Source organism: Physeter macrocephalus, chromosome 15, assembly GCF_002837175.3.
Source record: "Physeter macrocephalus isolate SW-GA chromosome 15, ASM283717v5, whole genome shotgun sequence".
Lineage (NCBI taxonomy): Eukaryota > Metazoa > Chordata > Mammalia > Artiodactyla > Physeteridae > Physeter > Physeter macrocephalus.
In genome coordinates, this window is record NC_041228.1 from 79,878,815 (window position 1) to 79,894,722 (window position 15,908).

Sequence of the window (15,908 nt, forward strand, 5' to 3'; positions counted from 1 at the left end):
TAGCACTTGATAACTTGGAAAAGCCTCAGACGGTGTGCTCTAGAGACCGGCAGGCATGTGGCTAGAGGACTGTGGACAAAGAGATTTGGTGTATGAATCACGGACACAACGGAGCGTCTCCACAGAAGCCAGGGTAGAGACGCGTTATACAGGAGTGATCTGTGAAGGACCCTCTCCTCCGATGGCTTGGACGCCATGAGTTGCACAAAAGGCCAACAAAGTTTCTGAGAGTTTTATACCAGTAGAAACACTGCCAGCATGGATGAGAGAGAGAGAAACGAGACAAAGTGAAGGAAGAGTGACCCCAAGGGCAGAGCCACAGATTCAGAGGCCTGGCCGCACAGGACTTAGGGCTGAGGGCACAGAGAATTACTTTTTGAAACCTAATGGAATTTGCCCTGCTGGGTTTCAGCCTTGTCTGGGACCCCGTCTCCCTCTTTCCTTCTAATTTCACCCTTTGAAAGGGGAATATCTACCCTATGCCCATCCCACCACTGTGGAGACCTTGTTTTCCACAAGTGGAAGTGGATACCTTGTTTTCTAGTTTCACAGGCCTCCAGAAGGACAGGATTTGCCACGATAAATCACACCCTGAGCCTCAGATGACAAGATTTGGGGCTTTTTGAGTTGATGACATTTGAATGGGATTTTGGATGTAGGGTTAATGCTGGAACAGTTACAACTTCTGAGGATGTTGGGATGACGGAATGGATTTTGATGATGATGGTGATGGGGGGTGGTTAAAAGAATATGTGGAATAGCCAAGTGCTTACTTTCTAGGTCAAAATGTAAAGCTTACCAATACAGACGGAGTTCATTGTAGATGCCTCTCTGATCATATTGCTATAGCCTTCACCCTGGAGGCGAATGCCATCATAAACTTGTTGATTTCTAATTTCCACAGATTTCTTTCCTACACACGTGAATACTTAAGAACTATATCATAAATATCTGACATTTGCTTAGGAAGTGTATGCTCTAATTTTTTTAAAGTTACTCACTAAATATATCCATTGGAAGCTATATATTATCTTATTTTGTTTCGCTTTTTCTATGTGTTTTTCCGGCCATCTTTTTTTATTAAACATTGATTTATTTAAATTTGTTCCCCAAATGATCTGACCTACTTTTATACCTTTCTGGGGTTACAGTACATTGGTAAATAACAGCAAAAATTTAAGTTTAAAGCAAATGAATATCTTCATAATCTTCCCAAACACTGCAAAGACCTTCAATATTGATTGAAGTCATCATCTCCCTATCTTGGATGACACTGTTGTCCAGCACCTTAGATCTTCCTTGTTTTCTTAACCAGTTTTTCTATCACCACTTATTCAGAAGACTATTCTTTCCCCATGTGTATTCTTGGTCTCCTTATCAAAGATTAGTTGACCGTATATTCAGCAGATGTTGGTCAAAGGGTACAAACTTTCAGTTGTAAGAGGAATAAGTTTTATGGATCTAAGGTACCGCATGGTGACTATAGCTAATAACACTGCATCGTATACTTGAAATTTACTAAAATAGTAGATCAAAATTGTTCTCACCACACACACCAAATGGTGACTATGTTTGGTGATGGATGTGTTAATCAGCTTGATTCTGGTAATCATTTCATAGCATACATGTATAACATCATCACCATGCTGTACACTTGGAATATATATATATAATTTTTATTCTTCAATTATAACTCAGTAAAACTGGGAAAAAAGATACATGTGTAGAACAATTAATTAATTTATTTATTTAAGAAGAATTTCAGATACTTGAGCAATCATATATAAACTGTTAAATATAGTCTATATATATATATTTCTTTTTATTTATCTTTCTTCATGTTTGTGGTTTCTGAAGCTGCAGATCTTTGCCTTTCCTCAACTCGAAAACATGTCAAATAGTGTTTCCTTCATTATCACTGTCTCTTTCTGAAACTGGCAAAAAATTTCTATGTGAGAGCATCTCATTTTTACTTCTTCGTTTCTTTTTTTTTTTTTTTTTTTTGGTATGCGGGCCTCTCACTGTTGTGGCCTCTCCCGTTGCGGAGCACAGGCTCCGGACGCGCAGGCTCATCGGCCGTGGCTCAAGGGCCCAGCTGCTCCGCGGCACGTGGGATCCTCCCGGACCTGGGCACGAACCCGCGCGCCCTGCATCGGCAGGCGGACTCTCAACCACTGCGCCACCAGGGAAGCCCCCTACTTCTTCGTTTCTTAATCTCTCAATTTCAATTTCCATTTTCAAGTCTATATTCAGAATAATTTACTTAGTTATATTTTATGGGGTATTAGGTATTCCTTTAGCTGTGATACTTTACCGATTATCCTCAGGGTTTTAACATGGAACCTTTTTTCCCAGATATTCATTTGTTTCTTTTTCAAATTTGTGTAAACAAATTATGTTGTCTTATTGTTCAAAATCTTGATTTGCATTTGTAACAACTACAATAAACCTGGAAGACGTTAGCTAAGTGAAATAAGCCAGACAAGGACAGATATTTTATGATCTCACTTACATGTGGAACCTAAAACTTCAAACTCATAGAAGCAGAGAGTTGCCAGGGGCTGTGTGGTGAAATTTTTGTGGGGTGAATACTACTGCTTTGTGTTTAGGTTTTCTTCTGATCTTAATAACACAAGTTTGTTTTCTGCTGTGATTGGTAATGGTGATTATGCGAAAATGTGAAATCATTTTTGGTCGTTCTTAACCTTGAGAAACCCGTTAATATGTGAGTTGAGGGTGGTTTTTCCGTAACACAATTGCGGGAACTTTCAAGTCTGAAACATCTCTCCACCTGGGACAGTGTACATTTAACCCCAGGGTCCTGGGAGGACCAGGTGTGAGTAACACTCCCACGAGCAACATCTCGGGCCCCCCTCAGAACCCAGGCCAACAGTCATGCTCCATGTTCTCAACATTTTTTTTTGCAGACAGACTGATATCTTTTCTGTACTGTATATCTGGATTTTTGAGCATCTTGGAGTTAAACTGAAGCTCCGTTCAAAATTTTTTAGCCCCTTGCTGACCCCTCCCGCTAGTTCATATGTTGAAGCCCTACCCATCCCCCCGCCATGTGACGGCATTTTGAGATGAGGCCTCTGGGAGGTCATGAAGGTAGGGCCCTTATGACAGGATTAGTGCCCTTAAGGAGAGCTTGCTGTCTGCAAATGCAGGAAGAGGAGGTCCTGTGAGCACAGAGCAGGGTGGAGGCTGCCTAAAGCCAAGAGAAGATGCCTGGAATGAAACCTACTTTGGTGGCACCTTGATCTAGGACTTCAAAATCTCTAGAACTGTGAAAAATACATTTCTGCTGTTTAAGCCCCCGACTCTGTGGTATTTCGTTAGCCGCCTGAGCAGATTATCGCGCTTGCCCCGTCTTCCAAATGGACAGGAAAGCAGGACTTCCTTCTGCTCTGCTGTAAACCCTTAACACAACAACCCCGCGGTCAGCACTCCTGGGCCCAGAACAATGCTCCCCGCCCCGTGACAGCACACAGCAGTGCCTGCTACACAGTCGGCACTCAGTAAGTCTCTGTTGCATGAATACAGAAGCTTAATGGTATAAGTTAAGATACGAGCGCTTGCAGAGAATAAAGTTGTCTGCCATGTTCAATTCTTCATGAAATGCTATTCTGACTCAATGTTAATCACTTGAATTCTTAGTGTTGCTGGATGTTTTAGTAACTTCATTATCTGTCTGATCTGGCACAAACATGCATGAGAGTTAAATGGATGTAGAGCCACAAGTTACTAAACTGAGACGTGAACGTATATGTATTTGCAAGTTATGACCACATAATGCCACAGAGATAAAACTGAGTTCTGTGACTCATGGGATGAACGTATGGGTAGAATGGAGAAAACTCTCTTTGAAAGTTGTGTCGTTTTAACTGAGCACTGGCTATGAACTGAGCATGGTACAAAAAACATAAGCACGTTACCTCGTTTACTTTTCAGCACTGCATAAGGCAGGTTCAGTTACTTTCTCCACTTCGTAGGAGGAGAAACAAAAAACTAACTTGCCCGGTGTCATAGGGCTGTTCAGTCACGGTACTGGATTGGGGACCTAAGTACGGGGAGCAATAGTCATTCATTTATCTCAATGTTCATTGGTGCAGGCCCTTTGCAGAGAATGTAAACACTGATTATTGCTGCTTTTGGACCCATAAATTTTAGCAACTTTGCTACAGGTCTGGATGAATGCATCCTACAAAAGGGTTTTTAATTGTGTAAGGTGACCTCTTTTTAAATTTCTACAACCTCTTCTCTAAAGACAGAAGCTCTTGTTGTGAGTGAGACATTCAAATGCACAAGGTACTTCTTCGCTCATGCTTTAATCACAGGCGTGGATCCACTCACTTTGTGCTCCGTGTGTGTCCGCCTCATTCCCCTTCACTGTCGGTAATGGATGGAGAAAATGAACATATCGGTACTGATACTGAGATAAGCTAATAGTTTCTCTATGCAAATATTTTTTTCCCCTGCAGTATATTAGTTGGTTTTGTCAGGTGTGATTCCTCATTAGAGGGTAATTAGAGTCCCACAGTAGAAACTTAACATGCTATTCAGTTCAAGTGATTTAAAATTTGATCCCTCACATTTGTTTGCACTAAAAGACATTTCTTGAGGCTTTCTCCCCAATCTGATGACCAGTTTAGCATGATAATGACGCACATAAATTTGCAAGCCACCTAAGGAATACAGAAGTGATATTGGAAGCCGTGTTCAGATGCAGGGGCTGGTGGCCACACAGATGCATCACAGTCAGATAATCCAAGCGATCGGACTGACAAAACATACTGAAAGGGAACCCAAGAAAAATAAATGGGGGTATCATTTTCTTGACTAAAGAGAACAAGTCTTAATGGTTTACTTTTTGGTCAGAGAGTTCATAGAGTGAGTTAACATTGGAAATATAAAGATATTAGGTTTGGGCGTTTTGATATGAAGATGAAAACTTAATCAAAATAGCATTGAAAGTGATAGGAAACTCACTGTAGATCTTGAATGTTTCTATCAGGTCAAAGCTGGGTCTGGACCAGGAAGCATCTACAGACCCTGCAGGGAGGGCAGCTGCCGGGCCCCGGGACAGTCAGCTGTGAGAGGATTCCAGCCAGAGGAGACCCTCGCTCCCCCTCAGGGGCCAGAAGGGACAGCCTGCAGTGGCCACTTTTTGTGACTGAACCCCTTGCCTGTCACTCAAGATGAGGAAGCCTGATGGTCTTTACTTTCAGTTTTACTCACTAACCCTGTAAGTTCATTACGACCTCAGTGCCACCTTACTATTCGAAAAGCAACAGCGAACTGCTTTCTAAAGCACCTGTCTCATGGAGACCACACACCTCAGTCTGAAGAGGGGGCAGCAGCCTCAGTTTCCATGTCTGCACCCAGAGAATCGCTGCTTCACTGTCTCCCAGGAATTACTTCCTTTCTCTTGTTAAGAATCGATCACCTACTGAGTCAGGACACACTATGCTCTCTCTGATATTATACCTCAAATTTCCCCATCCTTATCTACCAGGCGACTGGAACTTCCAGATTTCTATCTCTGCCTGCACAGGCCCTAAATCCCCTGAATTTCTTTGCTATGGTTATGATTTTAAAAGCTTGCCACCTTCATACTTTCCACTCCTGAGGACAAAGCTTGCATTCAACTTGGCCTCTTCTAGTCCTCGCAGCTCATGGATTTTATTTTGTTTGCCCGCCTTCCTGTCTAACCTGGATAATACTTTCAACTGTTTCAAATATTTCGTCACTGACAGTGTCAAGTCCCGTACCTTCCTTCTTGAGAATCATCAACATTAGGGTCTGTGTAATACAAGGGAAAAAAAAAACCTATCTTAAGCCTCTGTCTTCTGAAGTTAATACCCATCCTTTTCTCTTCCATCAATATTCAACTTTTGGAAAGGATATACTCATCTAATGTCTCACTATTGGTTAGTTATTTATTATTAACTTATTTTACTCAAATTTATGTACATTCTAATGAACAATTATGAAAAAAAACCTCACTTTTGTCCCATTCAAACCAATCTCTTCTCCTGTACCTGTTATCATAATAAATCTCCTCACAAAACTAGTCTGACGTAGCCAATTTAATTTGGTTATTCTGAGTCCAAGGACCTTTGCCTGAGAGTCTTAGAGATTTAGTCACATGGTCCTTTCAGAAGTTAAAATCACCTATTTTCACTACTGAGCAGTATAGATAATGACATCCCTGAAGGTTCCTGCCCTCTCTTATTGTCCATCCCTGCACCTTCCCCAGCATGTGACCATTTGTCCTTAGGTGTACTGGCCCAAGAGGGTTGCTGTGGCACCAGCCATCAGGCACTCACACAACAGAGTTAATAGGGTGGCAGCAAAGGGTCATCAGGACGGCCAGAGATAGTTCTTCTTATAAGCCTCAGTTCTTTAACATAGGTCTTGCTGGCCAGAATTGAGTCACATGCTCTTTTCCAGATTAATCAGTAGCATAGGGAATTCTGTGACTCTGTTTGGTTTGAAGTGATGACTTTTTTATTCCCTGGGTTAGACTCATTGACACATGAACCAAATAGGATTTCTGTTGGTGAGGAAGACATGCATTTGAGTCAGAGTGAGGCTAATTGTTGGGCTATTGAAGGTATATCTGCTAAAGAATGACTTCCGTACACACTCTCCACGCTTTCCTAACTAGACGTAATAAAAAAATGGCTTAGCAAAGCTAATAATTGCTGAATAGCATTATGATGATAATGATTATCCTCTAGATTTATTTCCCAATCCTATCCTATGCCCTCTCTAATATGCTCAAGATGACCATTAAAAACAGAGTCAAAATATTACATGCATTTCCCTTAGTATATTTTGTTCCTCTGCTTGGCCAATCTCCCATGTTTTCAAACACTTCTAGGTGGATATCCAACGGGTGAGAACTGCTAATTACTGAGCCATGAACATTTACTATAAACCAGGAATAACAAATATTTAACATTTACTATTATGTCTGAAGAATGTTGCTAAGCATATTTACTTAAACGTGCTCATTTACTATAAACCCAGGTGTCTTGCATTTATATGTGGGACACTCATGGGCACGGAGAATTGACAAAATCTGCCCAAGGTTACTAACTAGGAGCTGAAGGATGTGGACTCTAAACCAAACCCTGGTCTAATGTCAGAGCCATGCTTTTGAACGCTGTATGGGAGGTGGCCCACCTCATCCTCACAGCTCTACGAACTTGATAGTATTAGCCCCATTTCACAGAGCAGGAAGTGGGCATTCAGAGCTATTCAATAATTTGACCAATATCAGAGCTCTCGCTAGGCAGAACTGAGACCCGGCTGGGCTTGTCTGGCACTAAAGCCTGTGCCTTTAGCTCACCATCTTAGGGGCAGCGAGGATGTTACTCCCTCTATGAAACGTTCCTTAATTCTCCCAACACCAATATGCCTCTACCCCACACGGCACTCCACGCGAAGGCAGCGAGCAAGCCGCGCGACGAGCGCTTACACGCCTTCCCACGGGCACTCGGCGTTCAGGTGGTCACGTGGCACCTGCATGCTGACTCAGTGCACCTCCTGACGCGCTCAGCGCCATGCGATGGCCGCTGAGCACATGAGACAAGGCTTCCCAGTCTGGCGTGCGCTGGGCGCTCTGTGTGCCATACAAGGGCACTTAGCACACCTGGCCCCAGGCCTGCAGCACCTGCGTGATGGGCACCAAGGACACAGCTCACCGCCCAGCGGCGTCTTTCTGTTACACCGAACGTGAGCCCTGCGAGTTTACATCTTTTATCCACAGGACCTTGCACAGTACTTAGTACGGAGAGTGAATTCAATAGTAGAGTACAATAGTTATCTTAGTAAAATAAAAAAAACCTTTATATCTTATGTGCTTGACACTGAAAAACACATGTTCTAGTACTACATATTTAAACTTCCCAGACACTAATTAAATACTTGAGTGATTACTGTGTGACACACATTCATAAATACAGAAAAAAACCTGATGCCTATTTAAGGAAACAAAAAATAAAGGGTAATGATACCGAACCAAATTAACCTTCTCCTTCAGTTTAGTCAACGCATTTTTTTTTTTCTTTTTTTGCGGTACACGGGCCTCTCACGGCTGTGGCCTCTCCCATCGCGGAGCACAGGCTCCGGACGCGCAGGCTCAGCGGCCACGGCTCGCGGGCCCAGCCGCTCCGCGGCACGTGGGATCCTCCCGGACCGGGGCACGAACCCGCGTCCGCACGAACCCGCGTCCCCTGCATCGGCAGGCGGACTCTCAACCACTGCGCCACCAGGGAAGCCCCAACGCATTTCTTACTAATAATGATTAAGCCATTCTGAGACTGTTTTGAGGGTGGAAAAACAAGTGATGGTGATTCTTAGATTTAGAAGTTCCCATTAATTGCTTCCCATTAATTGCTGAGCTCCTGACATTAAAAGTACACGTGGGGCTTCCCTGGTGGCGCAGTGGTTGAGAGTCCGCCTGCCGATGCAGGGGACACGGGTTCGTGCCTGGATTAGGGTCCACCCTAATAACCTCATCGTAATTTAGTTACCTCTTTAGAAACTCCATCTTCAAATACATTCACATTCTGACCTACTGGGGCCTGGGACTTCAATACGTAAATTGGCTGGGGGTGCAATTCAACCCAAAACTGAAGGTTTTTTTTCTTATGCTAAGAAAAATAAATTAAACTAGAAGTGTTTCTTCCTTTGGTTTCCTTGATACCACTGTTTCCTAGGAAAAAACAAAACAGTGCTCTGGTCATACCTAAGGGATAAATGTCATTCTGAAAGGAAATTTTTATATAAAAATTATGAGAAGTAATGAAGAATCCCCAGCTTTTTGAAAGTTTGCTTTATGCCACATTATTTTTTATAAAAGACCTATATCAGTATCTGTTTTCACTAACTGAAAGAAAGCCAAAGAGAAGTTTCACTCTTATGAAAACAGGCGAAAAGTGAAAAAAGCATTCAGCATTTCTTTGCAGGAGCTGCGCCCTCACTGCTCCACCAGGCTCCTCCCTTCCCAGAGACCACGTTCAGCATCCCAGCGTCGGCCACCCCAGCCTGGGACTGTCTGTGTGCATCCGTGCTTCATCTCCATTTACTTTGTGCACCTGTGAGCAAGACAGGTCCTAAGCTAAGTGCTCTTCACTTTGGCCCCTTAGGCTTAGGGCTCTACCTTGGGATGGCAGGAAATCTTCATGGGGGTCCCTCAGCAAGCTGACATTTCACCGTTTATAATGTACATGAGAAAAGACTCCACTGCTGCTTTCTTCATATCAAGATATTCTGAAATACCTCATCTCTTCATGTTTTCGGCGGTAGGGAGTCAGCTATAGAGGCTTTAGCTGGCTCTAACGGCATCATGTTCTCGCTCTTGTACAACTAGTTTACCTACTCATGATCGGGATTCACGTAAGACCTGTTTAGTATCCTAGTCTCTCCTTTTAAGGACACTGAAACCAGCAAACACATTCCGTTTTCTTGAATTTGTCATTTCTTTTCTGACAACTTGAGTATCTATGCTTCTGAACATCGGTGCAACAGTGCTGGAGCTCCGAGCAGTGCAATCACCGCCATCAGCTGATTGTCTTTGTTTTTTTAAAGCCTCTGTAACTTCTCGATGAAAATGGGCAGATTAGGTTTCAGATGAGTTTCATGACTCCTTGGAAGTATGCAGCTTCCACAGCGAGTGAATCTGAGACTTCACACCCTGGTGATCGAATCTTCACCTTCAGTACTGAAGGCATTATTTTGCCACATGCTTCCGCAGAGTTCGTTAATCTTTACCACAAGCTGGAAGCCAAGAGCTGCTTGACTCCCTGCAGTGTCCGTGTTTAGCACACAACAGACACTCAGTAAATATGCGTTAAATGAAGGTACTGCCGTCCCATTTTATAAGCAGAGAAATTAGCGTCACCTCTACTCCTGCGAGAGCACGTACAACTCAGCGTCCTACCAGAGGAAGTACTGATGCTGTACTTCCCCAGACAGATCTCTGCAATGTCTTCCCTTTTCTTCCCTATTCCCCTTAACTGATCATCCGTGCTTCCAAACGCATCTTCTGGTCCCTGAGGTGTCCCAGCTACCTCTTCACAGAGCCTCCCGTTCCAGCCTCCGCCCTCCCGTTCCTTCCTGGCCTGGTGGCCAAAATGGTCTTTCTAAAATATAAATCCAAATGTCATGTATATGTGGAATCTTTCAAAAAAAATGATACTAATGAATCTGTTTACAAAACAGGAATAGACTCACAGACATAGAAAACAAACTTATGGTTACTGAAGTGGAGGAGGGATAAATTAGGAGTCTGGGATTAGCAGGTGCAGACTACTATAAATAAAACAGATAAACCACAAGAACGTACTGTATAGCACAGGGAACTATAGTCAGTATTGCGTAATAACCCATGCTGGAAAAGAATCAGAAAAGTAAGATAGATAGATAGATAGAGATATATATAACTGAATCACTTTGCTGTACATCTGAAACTAACAATATTGTATTCAACTATACTTCAATCAAAAATAAAAATAAAATATAAACGGTATTCCCTATTCAAAAGTCTTCAAGTTCTGCGAATTGCCTTGAGGGTGACATCCAGACAGCGTAGCACAGTCTGCAAGGCCTGGGACCTACTTCCTGGCGGTGTCTGGGCTGCTTCTCCCCACTCCCTTCCCCGACAGACAGACCTGCTGCGGCTCCAGAAAGGCACCTCCTCTCTGCCCTCCCACCCCCACGCCCTCTCCAGGCACGTGAGCACACTGGACCTGCTGCCTGCGAGCAACAAGCCGGAAGCATTTGCCCATCTCACTATTTGCTTTGCAAGATGAGCAGACATCCGGGGGGTAGGGTGCACATGACCAAGCACATGTACATGGCCTGAATTGTTGTGGGTTTTTTCATATTTATCCAAAGAAGGTTTGGATTAAAGAGTTTGAAAAACACCAGATGCACGGCCTGGAAGGTGTGTGTCTGTGCAGAGGAGACCTTGGGTCCTGAAAGCGGCACTTCCCTGCGCGTGGAGGCGAGAGGCCAGCAGAGGCCTGCCTGCTGACACCCCCCCCGAAGAGTGGGTCCTCACCCAGCAGTTTCACTACCAAAACATAGCGTTCCTATTAGCTTTCCCATCCAGAAACGTAAACTTAGGGCTTAAGAGTCAAGATAAATATGTTTGCCCTACTGAAGTTGTTCTCCCTTCCCGTTTGGTTTTAAGCTCAAACCCTGCGTTGTTTTCATGATTTAAAATTCAAACTCTTCTTTTTGGTACAGTCATAATCTCCTGGTTCAAATCCTGGAAAAATTCAACATCTGATTATTCTAAAATACTCTGCACAATACAACTAAAGTAAGTCAATATTATTTATTTGACTGAATCACAGAGAGTATCCATTACCCTCCAAAGCACTTAAACATTGTTCCTGGCAGGTTCCTTTAAAATTATTTTTCTATTTCTATGTAAAATTTTGTATATGCTGATAAATGGATGAGCTTAACTTCCCTAGAATGTACTTGGTTTCTGTGTACTGTGTGTACAACTTCAAGGGGTCTTAGAGACAATCTAGCTGCAGTGTCTTATTTTACGGATATGGAAACTGAGACGTGAAAGTTGTCATTTGCCTAAGTTCACAAAAATAATAAATGAGAGTCAAGTTAGAAGCTAAAACTGGTCACTCATCCAGTACAATGAATTCTGACTATTTGACGATGCTGTTACTTTATTCAGAGGCACTTATGTATGGAAATAATGTTATTGAGACATTATTTTTTGTTTATTTTTTGTATACGTTGCAAGTATTTATTGGCAATAAAACCAGAAGACATTCCAATATTCTTAGATTAAGATAAATCTAAAAAATAAATAGTTTTCCTTCAATATCTAGTTTAATTTGATTTGTCTACAAAGTACAGGCAAAAAGAAAATGACACTATGGGAGAAAAAGAGCATCTCAGTGCTTCTTGTAGGTCAAATTATCTACAATATGTTCATGAAATTTTATAACAAGCTGCCTGGTAAACATGACCAGCTGTCTCCTCAGACCGCATTTATTCCACAGCTACACGGTTTGTTCCCTTAGTATGTTAAACACCATCTCTTGACTAGTTTAGTGCAGGTTAAGAACTTTATACATACTTCTTGACTAAACGAGGTATGAGGGACAACAATTAAAATAGGATCTGAAAATTAAAAAGTGGTTAATAGAAACAGTGGATTCAGAAGAAGAATATTCATCATGATATTCACAGTGGTGGTGGCAGTAATAGGAATAGTGGTACTAGTAATGGTGGTGTAACTAGTAATGGTGATGTGATGGTGGTGTAACTAGTAATGGTGATGTGATGGTGGTGGTGACGGTGGTGACAGCAGTAGTTAATAGCAATGGTAGCAGCTAACTATTTCCTCAGTGTTTACTGAGGATCAAGTCTTTACAAGTACTGACTGATTCATTTTTTTTCCTTGTATTAACCCTGGACCGTAGGTACTGTTAGTTACTTTTCAACAGGAAAGAAAACAAGCCACAAAGTGTTGGCATCAAGGCTGAGCTGCACATTTGGTAAACGGCACAACCAGAGTCATAACCCAGGCAGATGGGCTCTAGACCCCACGCTCTTAGCTCCTCCACCTCTCCAGGTGAGACGCTGAATTGTCACGCACAAGACAAGGTGGGTAATCATTCACGAAGAATGACGGACATCATTCTGAGCCAGATTCACAGAGGTGTGTGATGCAAACCCTATGTGAGCATGGCAGTCTCCTGGAAGAGTGAGCCTGTGTTTGTGATAAATGAGCTGTGAGCTTGCATCATAAAGGGTTAATAGTTTTTGAACATATACATATCCTGGCTCTTAAATTTACCAAATATGAGCGTAGAGCAGCTTAACTTCCCTATGCCTCACTTTCTCATTTGAAGGGGGGATATTAACCATATTTACAGCGTAAACTTGTTACGCGGACTGAATCAATATAAGAGCTTAGATAAAAATGATAGCCAGCTAGTTCAGCGCTAGCTAGTGCAGTATTATTTGCTTTCGTATCTCCTCAGTTAATTGTCGTGACATTTTTAGGTGAATGAAACAATGTGAAAGGGATCCAGTAAGAAACTTGAATCACCCGAGTAGTGATCAGCTGAGCCAGGGTTTGAATCAGTCTTTGTTTAACTCTGCAACTCCGTGTCCCTGACACTACCCCATACTACCTGGTGCTGTGGATCCGTCCGCTCACCTGCACTGATTCTGGGCACCGGCCTCACCCACACGGCTCCTGCGAGCACAGCAACGCCTCTGAGACACTTGCTAACCCCAAGGAGGCCACAGCTGTGTCAATCTTTCCTCAAATATTTCAATTTGCACCTGAAGAAGAGAATCAGTCTTCTCCCAGTGGTCACAGTGATAACATATAAAATTGGGCATATTCACTGGCTATATTTTCCTACCACATAGAGAAAGCTAGCAAGAGAGGGAAAAAAGGTTAACTCAAGAGAGAAAATCATGAATAATCAATAGAAACTGACTTGTAGAAGTTTTTTTTTTTTTTGGTTCCAGGTGTTTGCGGCCCAGCTCTTTGGGGGTTTAACTCTTCGTTCGTTTGCTTGAGCCCATATACCCTGCCCCCATATGTTCCCGAGCAATTTAGAGGTAGAGTTTTCACTCAACCAGAACCCAGGGCATCTCAATTCAAGACTAGAGCACAGGGTGCTCGGTTTCATTATTCTGCTTCCAACTCTTTAAAATTAAAGAGGTCAATTTTTGTCTTCAAAATGAGCATAGTGTGATATCTATCTCTTTAGAATAATGAAAACTGACATTTTTGTCATCTGAAAAACTAGTTTTTATGGAACTTAAGAATAAATTTCGGTTTTATAAACTCTAAGTGGAAAATAAAAGAAAACAACTGTTTATTTTCAGACAATGGGCTCTTGGTTTTTCTTCCAAACTTCTCAGGAGTCTCTGGAGGCCTTGGGAGCCGGTGAACTGAGCTCTCTTCTGCTTCCTTATGAATCCGGCTCAGAGATTCACCTGCTCTGTGGCCTTGAGTGAATAAGTAAAATCTGCTTGCTTCCCTTTTCTTACACATAAAGTAGAGATAACAATAGTATCCACCTCAAGGGGGTATTGTAAGGATTACATGAATCTAAATTTGCAAAGCATGTAAAGAAAGCCCTGAGAACAGCACTTGAAAATTAATAAATCTTAATTCAAGTTATTATCATTTGCCTAAGTATTTGTTTGAAATAAAATATTAGAAACTATGACAAATAGAATAAAACCTGAAGAAGCAAACTGTTGCTTCTTGGGGAAGCAAAGCTTCTCCTCTGGGTGGGAGCCTACTGAGAGTAGGCCCTCAGCAACTCAAAGCCTCAAATGCCTGAACACTAGGAAATTCCAAGTTGCCAGTGACTCATATTTTCACCTTGCAGTGGTGCACCCGTGCCATATTCTCAAAGGGATTGTTTTTAAACCATACCCTTGAAAAGCAGAGAAGCAAGTAGGAGCCTGGCGGCAAATGGCACCTAAGAACACGTGCACTGCGTCCTCTTTCCCTCTCCGCCAGCAACGTTCCCAGCTCCCACTGTGGCCTGCCACAGTTTCCTAACTGCACACCCAGCCAGTACTTATCCGACTGCGAGGTGACACCGCAGTGTAACCAGACTGCAGGCCTGACAGTACAGAGAAGCTAGAAAGGACTGAGGGAAGTGTCACTTTCCTCCTCCTTCCCGAGACCTCCTGGAACTGGAACTATTCCTGCCACAGTCTAGTGGCAGCAGAGAGATTAACTACACCCAGTGGCTGCAGAGCGCAACTGAGGTCGCTCACTGAAATGCAATGAGAGTCTTACCTGTGACTCTACAGCGTTGGGAAAACATATTTTTAAAATGGGAGGGGGCTTCCCTGGTGGCGCGTGGTTGAGAGTCCGCCTGCCGATGCGGGGGACGCGGGTTCGCGCCCCGGTCCGGGAGGATCCCACGTGCCGCGGAGCGGCTGGGCCCGTGAGCCGTGGCCGCTGGGCCTGCGCGTCCGGAGCCTGTGCTCCGCAACGGGAGAGGCCGCAGCAGAGGGAGGCCCGCATACCACAAAAAAAAAAAAAAAAAAAAACAACAATAAAATGGGAATCAGACAGAACAGGGTTTTGATAAGAGGCGTGAGTGCTGCCACTGTGCCCTCCTCTCCCCTGTAACTATTGTGAGTCAAATCTTACATTTTATGTTCTCTGTAAGGAAAAGAAGGTAAAACATATCCCATACTGATGTTAAGAATCAGTCCTAGATAAGGAATAATCGTTCCTGTTTTATTTTTCCAAAATGTTCTGAAAATCTGAAGAATCACGTATATTTTGGTCATGTACAGTAAGTTAAGTTTGGGCTATGTATTTTATGATACGCTGGAATAAAACGCTGGAGCCTAAAGTTGTAATAATAAATTGTATCTGCTTTTCATTTAGATTGTTTTCATGTTATAACATGACCTAATTATCTGCACACACTCTGGAAATAATGTTTTAAGAGGTATTTGAATATTTTTATGCACATGTGACGCAATGACAAAAAGTGGTTCTCAGTCACCTGAGTGATTAGAAATTTGTCAGGCAGAAAGAACAGAATATGTTGGTTCCAGTATTATTACAAAGCGTTTTACAATATTAACCTTAATGGTAAAATTATAAAATATAATATTTTTTCATGCTATTGTATACTTCATTAGCCACTGAGAAAATGAGTTCTAGAAAAAAAAAATTCTAAGTGTTCAGAATCTCTGGTCTTCTGTAAGTGAAATACAAATTTTTCTACTTAAAGTGCTGAAATATTTTATGATTCTATCTTTCATAGTTCTGAAAATTACTCCGCTAATGGCATGATCAGGTAGAGTCATGTGTAAATTTTCAGAATGAATAGACTAAAACCCAAGAAGCTATTGAA